Source organism: Macrobrachium rosenbergii, chromosome 3 (assembly GCF_040412425.1).
Source record: "Macrobrachium rosenbergii isolate ZJJX-2024 chromosome 3, ASM4041242v1, whole genome shotgun sequence".
In the NCBI taxonomy this organism is placed as follows: Eukaryota; Metazoa; Arthropoda; class Malacostraca; order Decapoda; family Palaemonidae; genus Macrobrachium; species Macrobrachium rosenbergii.
In genome coordinates, this window is record NC_089743.1 from 52,828,221 (window position 1) to 52,854,122 (window position 25,902).

The 25,902-nt window shown below is 35.5% G+C and overlaps 1 long non-coding RNA gene across 1 annotated transcript in view; it reads left to right on the plus strand.

Moving 5' to 3' along the window:
• The first annotated feature begins 568 nt into the window (after window positions 1-568).
• The window catches only part of LOC136855676 (uncharacterized), a 223,680-nt gene continuing 198,346 nt past the window's right edge, over window positions 569-25,902 (plus strand). The window contains exons 1-2 of the long non-coding RNA XR_010858099.1: window positions 569-1,032; window positions 7,584-7,715. This is a non-coding gene — a long non-coding RNA (uncharacterized lncRNA). The remainder of the gene's footprint in view (window positions 1,033-7,583; window positions 7,716-25,902) is intronic.

Sequence of the window (25,902 nt, forward strand, 5' to 3'; positions counted from 1 at the left end):
ATAGTTAACCAGACTAGGCTAACCTTATATAACGATTTATTCTTGACAAATTTTTTCTTTGGAGCAATACACGAACAATTGTAAAGGGGTAATGTCGACAATGAAGATATTAGGACCAGGATTTGGGAACTGGTAGTGGTTTTATGCTCATGAGCTACCAGATGATGATGAAATAAAGAACTGGATATAAAAATACAAAAACAGCTAGATAACGGGAAGTGTTGTCTGTATTTGTACTACATAGTTTGGTGGGCCGCCACTAGGCCGGCGCTGTGTTGCCGAAACGTGGAAATGTGGCCTCCGGTGTTGAAGTTTTCATGCACAAGATAATCGGGTGCAGAAGTGGGGTCTTCATTTTACTGTCGGCCACACCAAGTGTGGAACATTGTGGTCACGTAGGCTAATATTATTTTCTTATATCATATGGTTCATTGACCGGTATTCTCAATCATTTGCATATATATATATATATATATATATATGTGTGTGTGTGTGTGTGTGTTTATATAATAATGACTGAATAAAGAGCCATCAAAGCATGGTTGTTTACGCCGAATCATGAAGCAACAGAAGTCGATTGAACATGTCTTGATTGACACGTCGAATGCAGACGACAACAGAGTGACAGCTTAGGTGTCCATCCAATTAAATTTATTTAAAATTGTTTTGATAAATGCAAAAAGTGATTGTGACTAACTTGATAAGGGAAATTTATGGGAAATGATCTATAGACTATGAAGGAAAGCATATATCGTTTTATATACTTTAGACTCTACCGATGGTTGAATGAATTTAGAATTTAGGGGAGCATAGAAGTCAGGGGTGTGGAAATGTGGCGCACTGCGGCACCGCGCCCGCCGCCGGCCCTGCTATATAGCAGCGCAGTCTTGCACTCACTGAACATGCGCCTAGGCTAGGGTGTGCTCCGATTTTTTTTTTCTTCAGTACCTTTACAATCGTACGTTGTGCACCTTATAATTGGAGATATGGGCACAGGAATTCCTTCAGAGAAAATGGAATAATATTTCACAGGTAAGCAAAACATTCTGAATGTCATTGACCCATGATATTGAGCTAGTCAGCTAAATGTCTTGATGGCAGTATAGGTATGCTTTCTCTCTTCACGTCTTACATTTTCAGCACATTATTATGACCCATAACTGCAGTGGCGATTTCAATTTTGAAATTATAACATCATTAACCTTACGTTTGCACATAATATGAAGTAAAAAGATCTTGTTCCCTATTAAAAATGTTTAGTAGTAACTAGGCCTATAGATTACTGGTTGTCAACAAGTCTCGTCTTGCCAACATGTTACTGTACTGCATAAGGACACCTGCGGTATTTTGTCAGTCATTAGGAATTCAAAGCAGTTGATTGACGTGTAAGATACTGGTAATGCCACCAATTTTTCAGTTATAGAAATGTAAAGGCAGCATTAGAGTTGTTGAGCTAAATGCATTTCATCTAACGTGGTTTCTCACCGAGACTCCAAAACGCCACACTTAATGAGAATGTTTCAGGACGACGTAATCAAACCGTAGTAAGTAAAGAAATTCTATTATCCGATTTAGAGAGAGAAAAAAATGTATTTTTATATGAGTAACCAAACTTGGTTTAATGTATGTTTTCGTCAAACGATATGTCTCGGAGATTGGTAACTGCAAGAAAACCAAAGTAGGTAGCCTAAGCTAGACCTATACCCTCAAACTACTCATTTGGGAAGGCTACATCATTCGAATTTTATTTTTAAATACAACTTAATTTCGAATTTATAAAATAGTAATTTCCCAGTGGTAAGGGTTATCGGATCATCAAGCCAAGGAAAAAAAAATAGCCTTGGTATTTGTAAGAAAATGAAGTATGGTAGCCTAAGCTAGACCTATACCCTCAAACTACTCATTATGTAAGGTGCTACATCATTCGAAGTCTTCTATATGCAACTAAATTTCGAATTTAAAAAAAAACTTTCCTATGGTAAAAGTTATTGAATCATCATGCCAAGAAAAAAAAAAAGCCTTTCAGAATGGAAACAACAAAGAAGAGAACCTTGGCCAAGCAAACGCTAGGCCTATGCTTACTGATCCGGCAGGCATTTTTATTGTTTTGTTCTCCTTTTAAGAGCAATCTTATTCCAGATATGTAGAAATTTCTTTCTTTTGGTTGTCCTTATTCAACAATTCTCTCAGAGTATAGTCAAGAAGCCTTAGAATAAAATAAATGACTTTGCTAGTCTTTCTTGCCGCCTGTTTACGCTGAGCATGGCGGAAAAAAAAAAATCATATTTCGCTAAACATGTTTTCAAACTTTCGCGTAACAATGCTCCCGGAAATACCTAGGAAGCAAAACATGGTAGAGAAAATGCAGTTTTTTAAACCAATGTGTTACTGCATTTACTGTGGTGCAATCTCTTGCTTGCCATTGAAAATGCTTAGCGGTTGCTAGGCCTGGTAGCTACTGCTTATTTTAACATGTCTTATTTTAAACCTATAACTGTGATACATGAGGGCAATAGTTGTGTGTCAGTACACACACACACACACACATACGCACACACATATATGTGTGTGTGTTGTGTGTGTATTCATAAATATATAGGATATATGCATGCATACATACATATACATATATATATATATATATATATATATATATATATATATATATATATGTATGTGTGTGTGTGTGTGTGTGTGTGTGTCTGTGTGTGTGTGTTGTGCATCTGTATATTCATAGATATGTAGGACATATGCATACATACAAACATACATAAACATACATACATACACACACACACACACACACATATATACATATATATATATATATATATATATATATATATATATATATATATATATATATATATATATAAGGCCTCATGCATCACTGTCATAGGTTTAAAGCAATACGTTACAATAAACAATAGCTTCAAGCCTACATACCGCCAAGTATTGTTAATGGCAAGTTAGGAATAACATTACTCTGAAGGCGGTTAACATTCATTTAGCAGCAAGTTTAGGTCTTTGTACTGCACAAGAAATATTTAGAATGATTTGTTATATAGATTACTGATTGTTCGGTATAACTCTGCACATTATTTTTTTGGTAAAAGAGAGTAGGCCTATGTAATTATTTATGTGCATATAGACTACACAGATCGTTCAGAAAGGGAATGAATTTTTCTAACGAGGTTGTATTTGATTTTCCATTATAAGTGTTATACGCAGATTAAAATCGGCAATTCTTTTATGCAAAATATTTGCTTTATATAAATAATCATTGCAGGTTTATTTATAGTTAAAAGAGAATATATAGTTATTTGTATATAGATTGCTGACCGCCTAGTGAAAGGATAAATTTTCTTAATCAGATTTTTAATGTCGATGTTTTTTATGAGGATGCGTTGCTTTCAATATATCTTAATTTGAATAAGCTTGTCTGTAGTTAGTGCAAGCTGCCAGTTTTACTAAATTATACACGGAACACTTACATTATTGTGGATTTATTCCCTGTTTTTCTGTTATGGGAGTGCACTTATTCTATATATACATATACATACATACATATATATATATATGTATATATATGTGTGTGTATGTATGTATGTATGTATCTTATATGTCAAAGTGAATGTTTTTATGCTTGTATGTTTGTCTGTATGTTCATGCACTATAGAAATCCGAACCGCTTGACCTATCTATACAAAATTTGGCAAGTGGCCATCATTTGATCCAACTTAGATAATAGGGTAGGTTTCAAATCCGTACCCCCTTCCCTTCTCATTCCCTTCCCCCATCCCCTTCCCATTCCCTTTGTAATTTACTTGGTAGCCGCTTGACCGATCTAGACAAAATTAGGCACGTGGCCATCATTTGACCCAACTTAGATAATAGGGTAGGTTTCAAACCCATACCCCCTTCCCCTTCCCCCTTCCCTTTGAAACTTATGTGGTAAATAAACTCTACGGGTTTATCATACCTAATTTCATGTACTCGATTCCATAGAATTATATTATTGAAAATGCTTTTCTCTCCTATGATTGATAATTTTGTATCAAGGCTTGTGTTTAGTTTAGTGGGGGTGTTTCAGTTTAGTGGGGGGGGGCGCCTGTTTAGATTTAGTTGAGTAAATGAGACTGTCACAGCAGTAATACCTGGATAAAATGGACAGTTACCACAGTAATACATGAATAAAGGTGACGGACAGCACAGTAATACCTGGGTAAAAGGGACAGTCAGCACAGCAATACCTGGATAAATGGGAAAGTCATCAGAGTAATACCTGGATAAAATGGACAGTCACCACAGTAACATCTGTATAAATGAGACAGTCACCACAGTAATAACTGGATAAATGGGACAGTCACTACAGTAATACCTGAATAAATGGGACAGTCAGTACGGTCAAACCTGGATAAAAGGCACAGGCACCACATTAATACCTGGCTGAGTGGGACCGTCAGCAAAGTAATATTTGGATAAAAGGGACAGTTAGTTCAGTAATGTCTGGATAAAAGGGACAATCACCACAGTAATAAGTGGATAAATGGGACAGTCAGAACTGTAATATTTAGATAAAAGGGACAGTCAGCCCAGTAATTCCTGGATAAAAGGGACAGTCAGTACAAGGAGGTGCAGGAAAATTTTTCAGAGTTTTTCCATGCAGCACCTGGTTGGTCAGCTAGTGTATATGTATATATATAAATATGTATGTATGTACATGTTTTTATATATATATATATATATATATATATATATATATATATATATATATATATATATATATATATATATATATATATGTGTGTGTGTGTGTGTGTGTGTGTGTGTGTGTGTGCTAACTGACAAACCTGGCACTGCCCAGAAAAACTGTGAATGCCATTCGATAAACTATCTCTCTCTCCTCTCTAACACCCCCTCTTATCTCTCTTCTTCTCTTCTCACTCTCTTTCTTACTCTCTCCCAACACACCCATTCACTATTATAGAATTCAACAACCTCAGGCCATGTATTCACGATCAAGTTTACCTGTCATTTCATCGAAACTGCCATTAAAACTTAGTGTAGACAACAGTTTGTGAGCTGAGACAGTTCACTCACCAGAACTGATGGTATTACCTGAATATCTTCCGACCAACTGACAGGTAATTGCATGTGTGGACAGGTTAGCGCCAATTTCTTGACAGTTTGCCACTGTATTTCATCTGGGAAGCATCTCAGATGCTCTGATCAGAATAAGATTGAATTACGTATAGGCGTTATTCATTTCACTGTTAGACCCTTCAACGCTATTTGTAGGCCATGATAAGTCCAAATCATACAATAGAAATCTAAAACAATATTTCCATGTGATACACGCAATTTGGTATAGGCCTAGGACAACGATGTCTTTTTACGTTATTAGTTACTATAATGAAAGTAAACTCCACTGTTCAATTCATAATAAACTGGACCAACCCCTTAGTTCTAATTTAAACTCACTAATACTGTATGAGAATAGACGTCTTTTTTAATAAGAAATATTTAGTTTATACTCTGTTATGCCTTTTTACTTCTTTCCTCTTATTAAGTGAATAGCTGCAAGAGTTAGCCTTCCACCCCTCATCATATTAAGAAAAAAAGTGGCAAAACATTTTCCTATACGGCTAGCTTCAACTTGTGATACGTATTTTTTATTGGTTTTAGGGACGTTTTTAACATAACATAATAAATTACAACTCATTATTCCTGAAAGTAGAATTGTGTTTAAAGTTACACATATGGCATCTATAAATTTGGTCAATTCGTACAATAACATAATCATGAATCAAACAAAATCTTTCCTTTCTTGGAGGAATGTTGGGCAATCGGTTATTTATTGTTTTGAATAAATACATGTTGATAAAAGATAGAAATTAATATATATCAGTCTAATATATAACCATAAACAATAATTTTATTTTCCTAAATGATGGGATTACCCTTCCTTACTGTGTATGATTACACCAGCAAAAGGTACAACTTGACATGTTGTGTAAGCTGTGAGCACTTCATGTTAAAAGAAGTGAAGTAGTTGCCATTTATTAGTTTAATCCCTATTTGCATCTAGTACAGTTACCCACCAAGTGCCTTTCGGAAAAGATTTCCAAATGTAATGCTCTACATTCTTGTACAGTTTTAATATAAAATTTTCAGTCATTATCTTCCAGGTAATTAGTACCAAACAGTGTGAAAAGAAACTTATCTTCTGTATGCAGTGAAGTTTTTTTGCCAATTAGCACAATAATTAATTCCAACTGTCAACAGCTGGAGTGTCCAAGGTGATATTTCAATTATTCTCCAGCACAGCCAGCAACGTGTTGTTCTTCCTAAGCGATGTTGGTGATCATGTAATAAATGACGTAGGATCGTATGTAGGACCATTTTAACACAGTACACAAAAAGGAAATGTGTTTATTTACTTATTATACCATATAAAGTCTTAACCATGTGTATGAACGGGCGGGGCAAGTGACTTGTGATTATCGCTTTTTGCATGATGATGCGGTTGCCAGATTTTGCGTATGTAAAATGAACACTTATTTTTCGATATATATTCCTTTTATGGGTGCTTGCTCTTGCACAGAAGTAGGTATTAGAGTTATGGAATCATCTGAGGTATAATGATATATCATCTCAACTTCTATACTACATGTACCAAAAGCTGCTGACTAATGTTTTTTTTTTTTTTATGTAGACGCTGCCTTCCATTTTTTTTTCATCGTAAATTGTTGTTCTTCTCTCAAGGTAATAATTTAGTAATAAACCTCATAGATAGAGATAGATTTCACTCCAAGGTGTTTAAGTGATGCCTTGAGAGAGAGAGAGAGAGAGAGAGAGAGTTTGGTAGTTGTTTCTGCTGGCTGAAAGTGTCTCATTTGGCCACTGTTACGCATGAGCGGACTTGGCTTCGATTACTACAGAAAGAAATTATGGATTTAGGTTTTCAGTGTAGATTTTATCGAGGTAATAAACAATTATATTAGTTATTATCATAAGTTATGATCAGAATTCACGTAAATTCTTATCAAAAACTGATGTTATAGGGGATTTATTGTTGTAGATTAATCACATTTCTGGCAGTGCCAGAAGAAAAGGTGAAGTGTCAGGTGAAAAATGAAAACTGAAGGAAAAGGTGATGTAAAAAAGAAAATGTCATTTGTTTTGTCTGTGTTCGTATGTCTGCCATGGGGTAGGGGTTTGATTGTGAGTTATAAATCTTTCTGGGGTAACATAGAGGCTCTGTGCAAAATTTTGCCTGGGTCTGTCAAGTGGTTCAGTTCTATAGTTTATATATATATTATATATATATATATATATATATATATATATATATATATATATATATATATATATATATATATATATATATATATATATATATATATATATATATATATATATATTCACTTTTATATATATATGCATTCACTTTTATATATATATATATATATATATATATATATATATATATATATATATATATATATATATATATATATATATATATATAACACATTCACTTATATATAATAATGTATATATGTCGTTTCTTCCAACAGGAGTTGGCTCTCGAATGAAGCAAAACAACAGTTATTGCAACAATTGTTTTCCAACTGTCGAATCAAGGCTGAAATTGAGGCATATATCTACAGCAGCTGTACTTACTCTCTTGCTTCTTGATGTTTAGGCCGGTAAGTTCATACTGTCTCAGTGTCGTTTTTTGTAATTCTGTGAAAATAGTTTCAATTTTTGTGATGTTTTCTCCAAAAAACTGCCTGCCGTTGCCTCCACAAGACCAAACCACCTCAAAAGACTGTAAGCGGACTTTATCCAGATTTTTCACCTATGCTGGTCTTTAACAGCGTCGTCGTCCGAAATACAAAAGCTGTACATAAAGCTCTGCACCTCGAGATTCCTAATACTACTGGAAACAATTTTAGGTGAAATTGTTTCCAGAAATATCAGGAAAATCTAAAAATCATCGGAAAATTCAAACAAGGAATTGAATGAAGAACTTCCTCTTACCTGGTCAGAGGCTCGAACGCGTGTCTAGAGAGAAATGCTTTCAGTTGCTTTAACCAATATCAATTCGATCACTTGAATGCATACCATTAGGGTGAACAGTATAAGTGCAACCCAAGCAAATCAGCCTCTGAAATGACCATATCTATATGAATAAATCAGACACTCAGCTACCACATTCCGTAGGGGATAGCGCCGTCAGTGCACCTCACGCGGCTTAACAGCGTCCCTTCGGCGCCCAGCTGCAGCCCCTTTCATTCCTTTTACAGTACCTGCTGACAACCGTTTCATTGTGCAACTGCGAGGTTTTCCTCCTGTTACCCATTTAAAACCTTTTTACTCTCAGTTTCCCTCTCGGCGCTGAATGACCTCATAGGTCTCAGCTCTTGGTCTTAAGACTAAACTCTAAATTGCATATTTTGCTTTCAGTTTCCCTTTCAGCCCTGAATGACCTCATAGGTCCTAGCACTTAGCTTTAGGCCTAAATTTTATATTCCATTTTTTACTCTGTTTCCTTTTCAGCGCTGAATGACCTCACAGGTCCCAGCGCTTAGCCTTAGGCCTAAATTCTATATTCATTCCATTTCACTACTCTGCTGCCTCAAACCAGGAGGGTAAACATTATCGTTCTTCCTCCGAATGGAAGGACGAGGTCCAGACCGCGACTTCAGGCTTTATTAACGAATGCTATAAATAGGATCCAGGCGGCTGTCGATCAATAGTCAATTTTCTGGTCTTGAAAGAGTCCTCGGTCCTTTTTCTTCTTTTTCTTCTTTCGTCTGTCTCTTGTCATCTTCTTCAGTTTATTTAATGACTTTTATTTCTTTTTATTTTGTGGAGATATGTCATCGCTACGGCTGCCTGTTTACCTGTTTTTTTTTTTTATTCTCAACTTGAAGAGCATGATAATGATAATGATCGATCTTTTTTATTCATCCTCTTTATGAATTAACATTCTTTTTTTTATTTTTATGATCCATTCATGTCAAGATGTGAGCGCTTGTAAGCCGTAGCAATATAATCATAATTGCGTATGTTTAAGTACGCGCGCAGATGCGTATATGTTATTTTTAGCCTGGTCAATACTTCATGCGAGTGGGTGTCATGCGAAGTAAGTCAGATAACGGCGTTGCGTAGGTTTATATATACAGTATATATATATATATATATATATATATATATATACTATTATAGTTAAATATTGAATTCACAATACCTTTGAAATTGTTTACACCAAGTGAGAATTGTAATTATATATATATATATATATATATATATATATATATATATATATATATATATATATATATATATATATATATATATATATATATATATATATATATATATATATATATATATATATATATATATATATATATATATATATATATATATATATATATATATATATATATATATATATATATATATATATATATATATATATATATATATATATATATATATATATATACCTACTATCCATGAAGTCCCAGGAATATCCCCCTCTGTCCCTTTATTCATATATATGATATCAATAGTGCAGATCAATAGGAGCCCACATGAGGCGCTGATATTGCAACATGCAAAGCAATATCCCACAGAGACTCTCAGGAGAATGCCAATATATGCGAATATGTGTGTGTGTGTATGTTTGTGCAATGATGCAGACAGTGTCCCATCCGCCCACCTGTTCTGTGAGTGTGAAAGTTTAGTCGTTTCTATGGCTTATTTTTTCACGTTATTATTATTATTATTATTATTATTATTATTATTATTATTATTATTATTATTATTATTATTATTATTCAGAAGATGAACCCTCTTGAAATGGAACAAGCCCACCAAAGGGGTCATTGACTTGAAATTCATGCTTCCAAAGAATGTGTTCATTAGAAAAAAGTAACAGAAGGTAATTTCAGTGTTATTATTATTATTATTATTATTATTATTATTATTATTATTATTATTATTATTATTATTATTATTATTATTCAAAATGTACCCTCTTCATAAGCAAACGGGGGCCACTGACTTGAACTTCAAGCCTCCAAAGAATATGGTGTTGATCTTCTCTGTGCAGAAAGTGTTTTTTGTTTTATCGCTTTTTTTCTGTCAGTTAGTAAAGCTGACAGATTTTTTTTTTGTAATTAAGTTGATGTATGTTTTAAGGCTGTTCTCCACATCTGCTTTGTGTCAAAGACCGAATATCCTCGAGAGGTAGACCCCGTAGGCGGGTAGTGCCGTCACTGCACCCCATATGATGCACTGTAGACGTTACTTAAGATTCTTTGCAGCATCCCCTCGGCACTTAGCTGCAACCCCTTTCATTCCTTTGACTGTACCTCGGTTCATATTCTCTTTCTTCCTCTTACTTTCCACCCTCCTCTAACAATTTATTCATAGTGCAACGGCAAAGTTTTCTCCTGTTGCACCCTTCAAAATTTTCTGCAGTCAATTTCCGTTTGAGCACTGAATGACCTCATAGGTCCCAGTGCTTGGCCTTTGGCCTAAATTCTATATTCTACTCTATTCTGTTCTATTCTAGAGAGATAAGTCGTTTTCTCCCAGTTAACAATTTCACAGAATGTTTTTTTTCTAGTTATTCTCCATCTGCTTTGTGTCAAAGACTGGGTACGTTCGAGACAGGGGTTGTTTTCTCCTAGTTAATAATTTCATCTAGTTAATAAATTCATCTTCCAGTTAATGATTCATCTCCCAGTTAATAATTTCATCTCCCAGTTAATAATTTCATCTCTTAGTTAAAAATTTCATTTCCAGGTTCATAATTTCATATCCCATTTAATAATTTCATCTCCTAGTTAACAATTTCATCTCACAGTTAATTATTTCATCTCCTAGTTAATTTCATCTCCCATTAATAATTTAATTTTTCCGTTCATAATTTCATCTCCTGGTTAATAATTTAATCTCCCGGTTAATAATGTCATCTCTTAGTTAATAATTTCATCTCCCAGCAAAATATTCATCATCTAGTTAATAATTTCATCTCCCAGTGAAATATTCATCACCAGGTTAATAATTCCATCTCCCAGTTAATAATTTCATCTCCCAGTTAATTATTCAGCTCCTCGTTAATAATTTCATCTCCCAGTTAATAATTTCATCACCTAGTTAATAATTTAATCTCCCAGTTAATAATTTCATCTCTCAGTTAATTACTAATCTCCTAGTTAATAATGTTATCTCCCAGTTAATAATTTCATCTCCCAGTTAAATATTCATCACCTAGTTAATAATTTCATCTCCCAGTTAATAATTTCATCTGCCAGTTAATTATTCATCCCCTAGTTAATAATTTCATCTCCCAGTTAATAATTTCATATCCCAGTTAATAATTTCATCTCCCAGTTAACTATTCATCTCTCAGTTAATAATTTCAACTCCCAGTTAACAATTTCATCTCCTAGTTATTAATTTTATTTCCCAGTTAATAATTTCATCTCCCAGATAATAATTCCATCTCCTAGTTAATTTAATCTCCCAGTTAATAATTTCACAGGATGTATTTTTTCCTAGCTATTCTCCATTTGTTGCTTTGTGTCTAAGACCGAGTACTCTCGAGAGACAGGTCGTTTTCTCCCAGTTATTGATTTCATCTCCCGGGTAATAATTTCTTCTCCCAGTTAATGATTTCATCTCTCAGTTAATAATATTACAGGATGTATTTTTTCAAGTTATTTTCCATCTTTTGCTTTGTGTCTAAGGCCAAGTACCTTCGAGAGAGGTCGTTTTCTCCCAGTTAATAATTCCTCAGCAGACCCACCTTCGCCTAGTGTCAATAACCTAACTTTACACGCAGCGAGGACGAGATCAGCGACATCAAACGCTGATCCGAAAATGATGAGAGAGGAAACAGATCCTGTGTTAAGTGGGCAGCGCTCGTATTTGATTGTTGTCTATTTCGGGTTCGCGTGCGTATTCGGACGCGGGGGGAAATGACGTCAGAATATTGCACGTCACTGTGGTAGCCAGATCGTCGACAGAAATAACACGAAACTAGTTTTGAAAAAGAAGCGGATTTACAATTGTTTTTGGTGTCCTAGTCTTATATCAGAAGTTATTTTGAATACAGGCTTTTTCATCCATTTATGTGTGTATATATACATATACTGTATATGCATGTTTGTATGTACATATATATATGTGTATATAATTTTGATATTTGATTACTGCAAGTGAGGATATATTTCTTGCTCAATATATCCTCACTTGTAGTAAACAAATATCAAAATTATATATATATATATATATATATATATATATATATATATATATATATATATATATATATATATATATATATATATATATATATATATATATATATATATATATATATATATATATATATATATATATATATATATATATATATATTGCTACGAATGTCCGAGGATACGTACTTGATTCTGGGCGGCAACGGATGAACGCGGGGAGTTCCTTTTATTTATTACACATCTGACTCAACATTAGGACAATTCGTAGACAAACAAGGGAAATCTATGGCTTAGGGCCTTCTTCATGCGAGGGAAAATTACATAAACTCAAGGGTTCGCTTAGCTAATTATATTTACATAACAAACACAGATCAGAAGAATGACGAATTACTGAGCAGGTAATAATAAGGGCCTGCTAAAATACCGAATCCTACACCAGAATAAATATTCTATGCCGACGAGGTCTTCATAACAGGAAACATCGCAGTGGGGTAGAAGGGGCACATGGATAGAGCCAAGAGATTCCACAGTAGAGGCCTATCTGTAAAATGCACGATGGGTACTTGCAATAATAATAAGATGCCCAAAGGGGACTGAGGGATTGCACAGATGGTGCCAAATGACTCAGTTCACCGCTAAATGCATAATTACGTTGACATTGAATGTTCCAACACAAATTACTGAAGGTGATCGCACAATGGAAAATAAATGAAAAATCAGACAGAGAAATAACAGGAATTGTGACTGACTAAGAAACCTTATTCTGGTACATTACCTTCGTCAAGATGATGGCATCCTCGTTCGATAGGGCGCTGGCAATGGAGGAGGGAATTAAAATGCCACTACAAAAGTATACTGGTTCGAGCCTCGGTGTTGAACACTTGGAAGGTTCAAGGGACAGGCAAGGTTAAGGACACCTGTCCTTGATGGCGTTCTGAGTGGTTCTATCTCTCGATTTCCGTTGCATTGTCTATAAACAACCTTTGGGGATTACGCATTGCGTCCAACATAGGTGTTGCAAAGGCCAATCTTTGCCACGTTTTCTATGTAAGCTGTATGGCATCAGTTAACCCTTGTGGAGGGTTCAGAAAGAGGCGGGGCGCCAACTTTCTTGTTTTTGCTCCCTTGCCTTGCTTGATGCCGTCAAGGAAGGCATCTTTGAAGGTTACCTGGAACAAGGCCTTAAGGCAGTCATTTTGAACAGAGAGAGGGATTAGGCTTAACCATTTTGGGGAATGAAGGAGAGAGTTTATGAAGGGGCAAGTGGAAACCCACAGTTCTAGTAATTAAAACAATTGGAATTAATTTTATTTCTTTCTCAGTTACGTTACAGATGTAAAAACGGACACAGGTGGTTTGGAGAGAGGCTCCATTCATTGCTATACAGATATATATATATATATATATATATATATATATATATATATATATATATATATATTACTGTATATATATATACATATATATATATATATATATATATATATATATATATATATATATATATATATATATATATATATATATAATTCATGTGGAGTGGCATAGCCGTTATATGCAACACGTATGCTGATGGACAATTAGAATTGTTCTTCTTGTACATATTTATTTCCCGACGTTTCGTAATTCTCATATATAATTACATCTTCAAGGGCTCTAAAATGGATAAAAACAACACATAATTAACACAAAACTCAAACTGAAAATTATTTTACACTTAAAATTATACATTTAAAAAAACCAAGATATATTAAAATTCGCAAACTATTGGACCAACCTTCCACCAGAGTAAAAGAAACATAAGGACAGTGTAAAGCTGTGATAACTGATGAAAAGAAGACAAGAAGGCCAGTATAAAGCTGTTATAACTGATGAAAAGAAGACAAGAAGGCCAGTATAAAGCTGTTATAACTGATGAAAAGAAAACAATAAGGACAGTGTAAAGATGTGATACCTGGTGAAAAGAAAATAATAAGGCCAGTGTAAAGATGTGATAACTGGTGAAAAGAAGACAATAAGGCCAGTATAAAGCTGTGATAACTGATGAAAAGAAAACAATAAGGGCAGTGTAAAGATGTGATAACTGGTAAAAAGAAGACAAGAAGGCCAGTATAAAGCTGTTATAACTGATGAAAAGAAAACAATAAGGACAGTGTAAAGATGTGATACCTGGTGAAAAGAAAATAATAAGGCCAGTGTAAAGATGTGATAACTGGTGAAAAGAAGACAATAAGGCCAGTATAAAGCTGTGATAACTGATGAAAAGAAAACAATAAGGACAGTGTAAAGATGTGATAACTGGTGAAAAGAAGACAAGAAGGCCAGTATAAAGCTGTTATAACTGATGAAAAGAAAACAATAAGGACAGTGTAAAGATGTGATACCTGGTGAAAAGAAAATAATAAGGCCAGTGTAAAGATGTGATAACTGGTGAAAAGAAGACAATAAGGCCAGTATAAAGCTGTTATAACTGATGAAAAGAAAACAATAAGGACAGTGTAAAGATGTGATACCTGGTGAAAAGAAAATAATAAGGCCAGTGTAAAGATGTGATAACTGGTGAAAAGAAGACAATAAGGCCAGTATAAAGCTGTGATAACTGGTGAAAAGAAAACAATAAGGACAGTGTAAAGCTGTGATAACTGATGAAAAGAAAACAATAAGGACAGTGTAAAGCTGTTATAACTGATGAAAAGAAAACAATAAGGATAGTGTAAAGATGTGATACCTGGTGAAAAGAAAATAATAAGGCCAGTGTAAAGATGTGATAACTGGTGAAAAGAAGACAATAAGGCCAGTATAAAGCTGTGATAACTGATGAAAAGAAAACAATAAGGACAGTGTAAAGATGTGATAACTGGTGAAAAGAAGACAAGAAGGCCAGTATAAAGCTGTTATAACTGATGAAAAGAAAACAATAAGGACAGTGTAAAGATGTGATAACTGGTGAAAAGAAAATAATAAGGCCAGTGTACAGATGTGATAACTGGTGAAAAGAAGACAATAAGGCCAGTGTAAAGCTGTGATAACTGGATAACTGATGAAAAGAAAACAATAAGGATAGTGTAAAGCTGTGATAATTGATGAAAAGAAGACAAGAAGGCCAGTATAAAGCTGTGATAACTGATGAAAAGAAAACAATAAGGACAGTGTAAAGCTGTGATAACTGATGAAAAGAAAACAATAAGGCCAGTGTAAAGCTGTGATAACTGATGAAAAGAAAACAATAAGGACAGTGTAAAGCTGTGATAACTGGTGAAAAGAAAACAATAAGGCCAGTGTAAAGCTGTGATAACTGATGAAAAGAAAACAATAAGGACAGTGTAAAGATGTGATAACTGATGAAAAGAAAACAATAAGGCCAGTGTAAAGCTGTGATAACTGATGAAAAGAAAACAATAAGGACAGTGTAAAGCTGTGATAACTGGTGAAAAGAAAACAATAAGGCCAGTGTAAAGCTGTGATAACTGATGAAAAGAAAACAATAAGGCCAGTGTAAAGCTGTGATAACTGATGAAAAGAAAACAATAAGGACAGTGTAAAGCTGTGATAACTGATGAAAAGAAAACAATAAGGACAGTGTAAAGCTGTGATAACTGATGAAAAGAAAACAATAAGGCCAGTGTAAAGCTGTGATAACTGATGAAAGAAAACAATAAGGACAGTGTAAAGCTGTGATAACTGATGAAAAGAAAACAATAAGGACAGTGTAAAGCTGTGATAACTGATGAAAAGAAAACAATAAGGCCAGTGTAAAGCTGTGATAACTGATGAAAATAAAACAATAAGGACAGTGTAAAGCTGTGATAACTGGTGAAAAGAAAACAATAAGGCCAGTGTAAAGCTGTGATAACTGATGAAAAGAAAACAATAAGGACAGTGTAAAGCTGTGATAACTGATGAAAAGAAAACAATAAGGACAGTGTAAAGCTGTGATAACTGATGAAAAGAAAACAATAAGGACAGTGTAAAGCTGTGATAACTGATGAAAAGAAAACAATAAGGCTAGTGTAAAGCTGTGATAACTGATGAAAAGAAAACAATAAGGACAGTGTAAAGCTGTGATAACTGATGAAAAGAAAACAATAAGGACAGTGTAAAGCTGTGATAACTGGTGAAAAAAAACAATAAGGACAGTGTAAAGCTGTGATAACTGATGAAAAGAAAACAATAAGGACAGTGTAAAGATGTGATAACTGGTGAAAAGAAAACAATAAGGACAGTGTAAAGCTGTGATAACTGATGAAAAGAAAACAATAAGGACAGTGTAAAGATGTGATAACTGATGAAAAGAAAACAATAAGGACAGTGTAAAGCTGTGATAACTGGTGAAAAGAAAACAATAAGGACAGTGTAAAGCTGTGATAACTGATGAAAAGAAAACAATAAGGACAGTGTAAAGATGTGATAACTGGTGAAAAGAAAACAATAAGGACAGTGTAAAGCTGTGATAACTGGTGAAAAGAAAACAATAAGGACAGTGTAAAGCTGTGATAACTGATGAAAAGAAAACAATAAGGACAGTGTAAAGCTGTGATAACTGGTGAAAAGAAAACAGTAAGGACAGTGTAAAGCTGTGATAACTGATGAAAAGAAAACAATAAGGACAGTGTAAAGATGTGATAACTGGTGAAAAGAAAACAATAAGGACAGTGTAAAGCTGTGATAACTGATGAAAAGAAAACAATAAGGACAGTGTAAAGATGTGATAACTGATGAAAAGAAAACAATAAGGACAGTGTAAAGATGTGATAACTGATGAAAAGAAAACAATAAGGACAGTGTAAAGATGTGATAACTGATGAAAAGAAAACAATAAGGACAGTGTAAAGATGTGATAACTGGTGAAAAGGAAACAAAAATGCCAATGTACATCTGTTATAACTGATGAAAAGAAGACAGTAAGGCCAGTGTAAAGCTGTGATAACCGATGAAAAGAAAACGATAAGTTCAGTGTAAAGCTGTGATGACTGATGAAAAGACGACAAAAATGCCAGTGTAAAGCCGTGATAACTGATGAAAAAAAAACAAAAAAGGCCAGTGTAAAGCCGTGATAACTGATGGAAAAAAAACAAAAAGGCCAGTGTAAACCTGTGATAACTAATGTAAAGAAAAGTATGGCAATAATTACGACGTGGAAACCACAAAGCTTACTGATTCCTTTGCAAGCGGTTTAGTCGCTCCAAATAGCGTAATCTCTCCAAGACCAAGTAAATGCTTGCAAGAGCATATCGATAGAAAAGAGAGGTTGGATTTCATTAGCATAAGTGGCTCTCCTAATTCTGAAAACAAACATTTGTGTCCCTGCTTTTTCATAAGATAAATTCAGCACCAAATTAAAATATTTATAAAGTTTTGTTAACACTCGCCAATTCATGATTCATCTGTAGCGTTGTGAAGGTACTGCAGGTAAATGATCTTTGATCCCAACTTTCGATTTAGAAGACTCAGGTAAAAGTGCGCATTTTATTGCGTTAATTACGGCTACACTTCCACTTCCTGCACTTATTTTCCGCTTTGCAAATTAAATACTGCTGGCTATTTATTATTTTCTCCCCGCTGTCAAATTAATTAATTAGATGCAAGTTGGCCGAAATGCATGACTACCGTGGCTATAAATAGCTCCTTTTTCTTCGTCGCATATGAATACCTTTTCATGAGAATAACTCTAAAATGCATCTAGTTTAGTATTGCTGTTTAATTGTCGTGTTTGTATTTGGTTTATCCTTACTTCTCTCCCCTCTATTGCTAATTCTGTCTGTCTGTGTATCTGTGTGTCTTCCTTCAAATCGCGTGTTTTCATTTCACTCTTCTCTCGTTTCATTAAACCTTCTCTCCGGTTCTCTTTCATTCTGTGTCTCTGCCACTTTCTCTGCCTCATCATGTCTGTCTGTATGTCTCTATCTGTTTGTCTCGCTGTCTTGCACGTAGACGCTTCTTAAAAAACCTCTTTTTTCTTCGTCATCACGCTGAGTGACTACTTCATGGTCTATTCATGAGCTATGCTTGTGCGCCTTCTCCTTTAAGACTTCGAATTTCTTTGGGCTGCTTTTGTCTGTCTGTCCGTCTGTCTGTCTGTCTTGAACGCAAACGCTTGGAAAATAACTTTTTTTTTCATAATGCTGAATGACTCCTTCAGGGTCTATTTATAAAGCTACTTTATAAATCTTTTCAGATTTCAAATTTCTTTGGGATTCTGAAGGAGGTCAGTGAGCACGAATTCACGGTTCCACTCCTTGGGACTGAATCCACGGTGCCAGGCGGATGAGGAAGCGCCAGTGCTTCAGCGGTGCTTCCTTACACCTTTAAGCCTCAAGCCTCAGTCCTTCGAGGTTTCGCATTCACTACTCCTGTCTGCCTCACCGCTTCAAGGGTGCTTTCTCCTTTTTCTACAACCCTCTGTGCTTCGAGGGTACTTCTTCTGTTCCTGAAGTCTTCAGAGCTTCAAGAGTACTTCCTTTATTCTTATAACCTTCAGAGTGTCTTGTTTACTTTCTTTACTCCTATAACCCTCAATGCTTCAAGTGAAGAGTTCCATAACTGTAAGCCTCACTGGTTCTGAGGGACATCACCTCTTCGTAATAACCCTTAGCACATCATGAGTGCTTTTCTTAGTCTTGTAACGTTCAGAGCTTCTAGTTTACTTCCTTTTCTCCTATATCCGTCAATATTTCAAGTATGGATTGCCATAGCTATAAGCCTCACTGGTTCTAAGGGAAATCACCTCTGCCTATAACCCTCTGTGCTTCAAAAGTATTTCCTCTACACCTGTAACCATTTGTACTTCATGGGTACTTTCTTTATTCCTGTAACCTTCGGAGCTTCAAAGGTATTTTCCCTACTCGTATAACCCTCTGTGCTTCAAATTACTTCCTTACTCTTATAACCTTCACTGCTTCAAGGGAATTCCTTTGCTCCTAAAACCCTCAATGCTTCAAGTGTTCTTGCTCTATTCTGTAACTCTTATTACTTCAAAGGTACTTTCCTTACTATCATGCCACTCAGTACTTCAAGGGTACTTACTCCCTACCCCCATCACCTGCAGGGTTCTAAGTGTACATCTTCCGTTACTATGACCCTCTTTGATTCAATGGTATTTTTCTCGCGCCTATAACCTTCAGTGCTTCAAGGATGCTTCTGCTACTCTAATAACCCTCAGTGCTTCTAGGATACTTCTGCTACTCTAATAATCCTCAGTGCTTCAAGGATACTTCTACTACTCTAGTAACGCTTAGTGCTTCAAGGCTACTTTTCGTACCAATATAATCTCCAGTGCTTTTAAGAGAAATTCCTCTACCTCTATAACCCTCAGTACTTCAAAGGAACTTCCTGTTCTCCTATAACCCTTAGTGCTCCAAAGGTCACTTTCTCTACTCCTCTACCCTGAGTGCTTTAAAGGTCACTTCCATATACCTCTCTGCCATCAATGATGCAAGGGTACTTTCTCTATTTTGTAACCCTCAGTGCATTGAAGGTCACTTCAGCTACTTCTATAAACATTAGTGGTTCAGTGGTCACTTCCTGTAATCCATTAACCCTCATTGGTTCAATGGTGCTTTGCTTGCTCCTATAACACTCAGTGCTTCAAGGGTTAACTACGCTTCTCTAAGTCTCAGCATTTTCATGATTTTTATTTAGTTTTGAGTATATGACTATTTCCTTTATTTTTTAGTTTATTCACCTGCTTCTTATACATATCCTTTATTAATATTGCGTTCTCCTTGTTGTTTTTCCTCTTATCATTTCCTTTTTATTTCCTCCCTATCTTTTCTTTTTTTCTCCCTTGACGTTGTTTTTCTACTTGCATCTTTTTCCTGCTTTCTCTCAGGCTATAGCTAGTCAAAGGCACCAAGGTGCCGGTCCATCGACCTCCTGCATTTTTCCCCAACCTCCCCTCCCCTCCCCTGCCCTCCATACCCCGTCTCACCTGATATGCTGCAGATTAATCACACAGGTGAATAAACTCTGATCTTTACTTATCGATTCACAGCGCAGATAAAGCGCCGAGTTTTTATTGCACTAATTAACGTTTCACTTCCGCCTCCCACTCTTCTCTGCTCTTTGGTATTAACATACTTTTGAATCTTTCTTTGATATATTCGGCGTAAATTAATTTTAGCGTATACAAGTAGGTGGAGCCACGTAATTACAGAGGCTATGAATACCTCAGTTTTGCTGTGTCGTATATGAATGCCGTTTCATAAGACTAACCACGAAATGAATTAGAATTAGAATTAGAATTGTCATTAATAAGTGTTTTTATGCTTTATTTACCCTTCCCTCTTCTCCAATGCTCGTTCTTCAAGTATTCTTAATCCCGTCAGGCCGCTTTCCTTTCTCTTCCGTCTGCCTCTCATTCTGAAGTGAATGTGGTTTCATTTAATTTTCAATCCTTGTCGTGCGAAACTACATCACGCCTGTCTGCCTGTCATTCATTCTGTGTGTGTGTGTGTGTGTGTGTGTGTGTGTGTGTATCTGTCTGCCGTATGTCTTTCACCCATATGATTCTGAAAATATATTCATGTATGTATGTATATATGTAATATGTATATATGTATGTATAAACGTATATGTATTTGTATAGTTATATCTATGCTTATATATGTTATATATATGTACACACACACACACACACACACACACACACACACACACTATATATATATATATATATATATATAATATATATATATAAATATATATATATTACCTTAATCATAGTGAATGACTTCCACGGTCTACTTTTAAAGCAAACTTGTGCACCAGCTTTTCCGAGGCCTAGGGTCTCCTAGAGATTGTGAAGAAGATCGATGAACACGATTCCACAGTTCCGTCTCTCGAGTCAGCATTCACGGTGTAGGCGGTTGAATGAGGAAGAATCCATGCTTTACTATTATACGTGCTTCTCCTGCTCATATGCCCTTCCGTGTTCTGAGAGCCGTGCCTTCTGCTTTCGTGGGAGTTGGATCCTTTAATCTTTCCTTCATTTTATTATTTGTTCTTCTTCCACAGCCACTTTTTATTTTTGTTTATTTTCCAAGATATTTTCCGTATTCCTGATTCTCCTTTAGTTTTTCTTTCCTCTCCATTTCTTTCATTTTCTATCCTATTTCCCGTGCTTCATTTCCTTCATTTTATTTGTTGTTCTTCTTCTAATTCCACTTCTTTTATTTTCCAACATATTTTCCATATTCCTATTCCCCTTCAGTGTTACTTCCACCTCCATTTCTTTTATTTTCCATCCTATTTTTCTTATTCCTGATTCCCTTCAGTGTTCCTTCCACTTCCATTGCTTTGATTTTCCATCCTATTTTCCGTATTCTTGAGTCCCCTTTAGTTTTTCTTCCACCTCCATTTCTTTTATTTTCCATCCTATTTTCCGTATTCCTGATTCCCCTTTGGTTTTTCTTCCACCTCCATACCTTTTATTTTCCATCCTGCTTTACGTATTTCTGATTTCTTCATTTTTATCCTTTCATTTCTTTTTTGTTTCCTTGCATGCCTTAATCAGATAAGCGGATTACATTCCTTTTTAATCAGATAAGGGTATTAAGTTGCCATTACGTCAACCTGAGCCTGATGAGAAGAGCTTATGTGGCAACTTGTTAATACGGATTGAAACGGATAGATATCCACATATCTTCATGGCTAATTAAAGAAAACCCGGCATTACGGAGTGCATCATACCAGCATACCCAAGTATCAAGCCAGCAGAAGCAGTATCAACAACACGAGGTGCCACATATCCACGCAGTCCCACACGGCTCAAAAAAACCCAGCGGTACCAAATGCAACATACACAATACCCGCATATCAAGGCAGTGGCATCAGAAGTATCAGCAACATTAGGTGCCACATATTCACCTAATTCAACACGGCTTAAAACCCCCAGCAGTACCAAATGGAACAGACCAACATACCCGCATATCATGGCAATGGCAGCAGCAGCATTAGCAACATGAGGTGCCACATATCCACGTCATCCCACGTGGCTCAAAAACCCCAGCAGTACCAAATGCAACATACCAACATACCAGCACATCAAGGCAGCGGCAGAAGCAACATCAGCAATACGAGGTGCCACATATCGACATAATCCCACAGGGCTCAAAAACCCCGTCAGTACCATATGCAACATACAGCATACTCACATATCAAGCCAGCGGCAGCAGCAGCAGCAGCATCAACATAATGTACCACATATCCACGCAATCCCACACGGCTCAGTAACCCCACCTGTACCAAATGCAGTATAACAACATACAAGATACCCACATATCAAGCTAATAGAAGCAGCGACATGAGGTGCTACATATCCACATAATCCCACACGGCTCAAAGTAAGGAGGTGGAGCGGGGAATAACTGGCCATCCGGCAGGCTCTAAAAAGATGCGAAAGTAGGCCGGAGATGAGCAGACTCCAGGGATACGGTTCTTGGAGATCAAGTAATGCACAACGTTACGAGATGAGAAACAGCCGACAGCGAGTTCATCCCGTCCAGTCGGGTTGTTTACGAACATCACAGTCTGTTATGACGCTGTGGCCGGAAGGTTAATCGCCTCGAAGATTTTAGATTGATAATCAAGATAGAATTACTTTCAGTATTCATAGAGACTGAGAAATTGCAGGTCTCTCACTCGAAGAATTTAACGATGCTGATCTTACACGTAGTATTTCTCACAAGGATCTAGAAAACTTATGATTAATCTTTCCTAAATCAATTTGGAATCCTACCCAAGATACTATATTAAGATTGTGCCAACTTACAATAGATAATTTCTCATTGGATATTTCAGTATAATATTTCTGTGAAATTCAAGTTTAATGTAAAAATATAAGTATATAGTTTTGCATAATTCAAACAAATATAAATATTACTTAAAAATATACAACAACATGGTATGCTATTTGTATATATATGCAAATTATATATATATATATATATATATATATATATATATATATATATATATATATATATATATATATATATATATATATATATATATATATATATATATAATATATATATATAATTGCTATTGCCGGAAATAATACAGAAATCATGACAAACAGATCATTCATTTCCACAAACGTAACACAAAACCAGTAAGTTCAAAAATGATAAAAGTGCAATTTTGGCATTATTTTAAAGCTGTTATCTATTTGTATAAATAGATACTGACGAACGCATTGTAACTGTTGGCTTGATTTCTGATAACCATTACTTTTGATGGCAAACTTATTGACATAAGTAACTGTACTAAAACTGCAAAATCAAGATTATAAAACACATTAAAATTATCCTAGCAATTTCATTTTCTATTCGCCAGTATCAATTTACCATCGAGTCATCAAAATTTAATGCTCCTCTTATCGGCATTTTAGGACTTGCAGTAATAACATAGCATTTTTCGTTCCTTAGTTCTCTCTCTCTCTCTCTCTCTCTCTCTCTCTCTCTCTCTCTGCTTGTGTGTACGTGTGTGTGTGGGAGTTATAGCATTTATCGTTCCTTAAATCTCTCTCTCTCTCTCTCTCTCTCTCTCTCTCTCTCTCTCTCTCTCTCTCTCTGTGCTTGTGTGTGTGTGCCTTTGTGGGAGTTATAGCATTTATCGTTCCTTAAATATCTGTCACTGTCTCTCTTTTCTGTTTGTGTATGGGAGTTATGAATTAATGTGTATAATCAAGCGTGAACTGTCTGTGATGTCAGTGCATGCTTCTACCGAAAACACATCACGACCCCTTAATAGTTTATCTCGCATAGACAGCAACATAAGCCATCACACGAAGACTAATACCTGTTTCGTATCGGAGAAGGAATGCATTTTGCGATTGCAAGCTTCGTGCAAGGCATAAGCTCTCAAGGCCGGATGCAGTGGTCCCTCCCCTAAAAGGATTGATGCGCGGCTCATGGAAGATTTATTGCATTCTTGACCTTAATATTGTAAGTGCATGATTTATTCCCCGTTGGGTATGGTGAGGGGAATGCAAGTCACTCGAGAATATCCTGTGCCAGTTTTCGTTTGCTCTTCATTTGTTTCGTTCACGAATTTTTTAAGATTTTGAAAAAGGCGACCCTGTAACGAGGCTATGATATCGAGAATTAAAAGCCACAGTTTTGTTAAAAATATTTATGCACAGAGTTGAAAACGATAAGGAGAGACCTTTAGATAGGCTACTACTCCGTGTCCCTCATCAGTCCTACTAAGCGGTAAAACAGTGGAGTGGAGGGAGTGTTAAGACAACAACAGGAAACTGGTATACTTCTAACAGTTTTGAATTTTGCTAGAAAAGATTCGTTCGCACAATGGGCGCTATTTTATTAATTCATCTTCATTTGACAATTTTCATCTTCTTTTTTAGTCTCTGTGCTTTTTACTCAATGTTTAAAATATGATAAAGAAAATTTTCGAAATCATTATAATCTCACTGTGGAAGCTTTCTCAAAATTGTTTAATATACAGGTTCTAATTTCTTTGATCGAAATGATCTAACATACAAATTCTAATTTCTTTTATTATGAGATTTTGTATGCAGTATCTGAATGGAAAAGTCTTTCTTTTAAACGTAAAAAGATTTTTTTTAATGCAAGAACATGGAATTATGAATCTTTTGACATCAGACAGGATGCTGTTTCTCCTCTCATCAATGAATGCATTTCTGATCTTATGTAAAGATTATATTAATTTTTTGCAGTCTCTGTTTTATAAAACAGTCTGATAAAAATACTTGCAATTGATTAAAAACGACACATCACTACTAACAGGGTGACAGAAGTCATTAAGAAGATGTAGTCATCCTAAAAAAAAAAATGTACAGTGAGGATGTCACATCTCAACTATTTGAATTTTACAAATTTGTTTAGTGCTTTTTTTAAAATGTTTATTGCGTGCGTAGGGGTCAAATGCAACCATTATATGAAAAAAGCACAACCTATGCAATCTTGAGAAAAATAAACCTTTGTTCAAAAGAAAACAAAGCTATGCCAGCTGATAAACTTGTTCAAACGTCACACTTTATTGCTTTTCATTTTTCATCTTTCTTTGATTTACCTCCATTGTGCTGTCCAACGGTCTTTGACTCTTCCTTGCTTCTTTTTCCCTTTTAGTTTTCTGTAAAAGAAAACTATTGTGCCGGCTTTGTCTGTCCGTCCGCCCTCAGATCTTAAAAACTACTGAGGCGAGAGGGCTGCAAATTGGTATGTTGGTCATCCACCCCGCCGTCATCAAACATACCAAATTGCAGCCCTTTAGACTCAGCAGTTTTTATTTCATTTAAAGTTAAAGTTAGCCATGATCGTGCATCTGGCAACGATATAGGACAGGCCACCACCGGGCCGTGGTTAAAGTTTCATGGGCCGCGGCTCATACAGCATTATACCAAGACCCCGAAAGATAGATCTATTTTCGGTGGCACTGATTATACGCTGTAGCAGCTGTACAGAAAACTCGATTGCGTCGAAGAAACTTCGGCGCATATTTTACTTATTGTTATTCCCTTCCACTGAAGGACGTGATTCCCAAGGTTGAAATAAATGAAGTTCCTCTCCTTTTGTTGGTGAGAAATTGGTGAGAGACTCGAACCCAGCCACTGCACTGTAGAAAGAATGAA